Here is a 2,616-nt window from a genome sequence, read left to right on the forward strand (position 1 = left end):
AGAGAGAGAGAGAGAGAGAGAGAGAGAGAGAGAGAGAGAGAGAGAATTATTCAATGTGGCTACAGTGGGAAGAGGCACAAAGAGATCTAATGGTTCCACCCTACATAAGTCCTTCCTCTGGTTTTGAAGTGAGATTTAAATGTAAACATATGACTTAAATTACATAAGCATGCCCAGAAGTGGTCCAACTATTATTGACATAGCTTTAGTCTCTCCAACAAGCTTGTCTGACTTGTCAGTATAGTGGGAAATCTCTTTGTGAGAGAAAAGTTTCAGTTCTGGCTGATCCAGACTTTCTTTTCTACCAGCATGGAAGTACTGAAGAAATTCCAACTTCTCACCATCCATGGTTCTAATAATCTGAGAGCCAGATTGAGGAACATAGTGTCTCTGTTCATCTTGCTAAAGCCAATAATGGAAACAGCAAATGACTTTCTGAGAATCACATATACCCTAAAACATGAATAGATGGGAAAGGCAGGATGAAATACATACTACATCATTCTGATTTAAATATGAAAATCTACCTATATGTTTGAGTACTGAGGCCTTGGTCCTCACTAAGGGCTGTAATTTAGGAGGTGACAGAATCATATGCTGATAGAGTCTAGCTGCCGGAAGTAGTCTCTTTGGGGTAAGGTTGGAAGTCAGATCTTAACCACAGTCTTTTTCTATATTTTCTTTCTACTTACTGGCAACCATGAAGCAAACACCACTGTACCCTTCCACTTGGTGCTGCCCAGCTATAGGCCTAGAAGCAATAACATGAGATACCACTGGCTGAAACCTCTAAAGCTATGAATGGGAACAAATTGCCCCTCCCTTATTTGTTTCTTTTGAGTTTTTGGCACACTAACCAAAGGTCTGGCTAATTTACTCTTTAACACAGGATGATTGTCAAATTGCAAATTTTCTTTCAGAAAGAATAGAGAAGTTGATTTTATGCATAGCTTCTTGACCAGAAAAACTTTACTATTTTTCAGTAAAACAATATAACATAAGGGCTAAAGTACTGTGTATAAGCTTTACTTCACCTTCAACTAACCAAATATGCAGAGCTTGAAAAAGAACGCCACATCAAGCTTTCAAAGAAAGCATCATACAACACCCAATTGAATTCAGCACAAAAGGGCAAACAAATATAATTAGGTACACACAACCCTCAGAGGTCCCATTTTTATCCTTAATAGCCAAATAAAATGAATTGATTTCCCATTCTTTGTACTGTGCAATGCTCTACACTGTCTTGGAGAATCTGTGGCTGCCTGGTAAGGAAGGGATTGATTAATTCTCTTCATAATTTTCTGCACTTACTGATTTCCTGGAACCTTCTCATTATTCCTGCTTCTGTGCCTGGTTTTCTATCTATATTCATTGTCACTTAGACTTAGTTACCGTCATACTATCTTGATGAATGCAAAGGCACTGCTGCTACATGGCCACACATATGTGAGTGTGAAGACCTAAGGGCATCAAAGGCCAGCTAGTCTAGAGACTGAAGAGCTAGCAGCACCAAGGTCAGTACCACATAAGGATCCTCACATGCCTCTTCACCAGAGTGAGCACAGGAGTCATGCCTGACAGTGTGATTTTAACTCCGTCCAGTCTCAAATGATTTCCTAGACCTGTACTTTGAAAGCATACGTCTTTGCCACGTCTCAAAGCCCGATAACCTCACAAGAGTGATTCAAAATCATGCTTTCTAAAACATCTTTTAGCTTTCAAACCCGTCTTCACAATAGCTTCCAGATCAACTTTTAAATACAGGTAAAAAACACACCTTATGATGCATTACTAAATAAAATGCCTGCCCATGTCGGATCACAACTAAAATGGCTGCCCACAATATATCTTCCTCCCCCCTCACAAGTCAACCAGAATCAGACAGAGCCTTGAAATTAGTGGTCCTTTCATTTCAATTTTGTTAACTTCTTATCCAAAGATTCTCTCCACACCCAATAAGGGTCAAACTTTAAATAATGATAATAATTATCTAGCCCTGAGAAGACTAGTCTCCAGGGTTAGTCTAGAAAGTCCACAGAATCCATGAAAGTGAGGATTAGACTGTTTTAAGTCTTCCTGACTTCCCATATTTCAGGAAAGAGACAGACACAGCGAACAGAGGAGAACAAATGCTGTAAGAAAATACCTACACGCTGAGATCGATGCTCTAAGATCTAATCACTTCACAATCGAGAGCAAGTGTATAGTATGCTAACCGAAGAGACGGCGGGCGTTCCGATGCTTCACTGCTAAAAGGCCATTTGGGTGAATCGTCTCTGCAGCAGGAGAGAGGAGCAGCCAGGGTCATTTGCAAGGACTTTTGCCTCATTGACTTCTGTTTCCTCCAGGGTCCTTTCTGGCTGATCTGTCATCTGTGGTTTGGGAGGAGAGGAGTTATTTTCACATTCTCCCTTTTTGCCTCCTGGCTTTTGGCTCTTCAGGAAAGTGTTTAGCTCAGAAAACAGCTGGCTACCGTCAGTTTTGTGTAGGGTTATGAGACACAGCACCCCAGTGTTCACTTCAGAGATGGCTTTGAAAACACTTGTGTTTGCTGGCACCTTTGACTGCCTGGACCTCTGTGTTTACTCATTATGAGAAAAAAATGGAAAGAAA

The sequence above is a fragment of the Mastomys coucha genome, unplaced genomic scaffold (genome assembly GCF_008632895.1).
Source record: "Mastomys coucha isolate ucsf_1 unplaced genomic scaffold, UCSF_Mcou_1 pScaffold18, whole genome shotgun sequence".
In the NCBI taxonomy this organism is placed as follows: domain Eukaryota; kingdom Metazoa; phylum Chordata; class Mammalia; order Rodentia; family Muridae; genus Mastomys; species Mastomys coucha.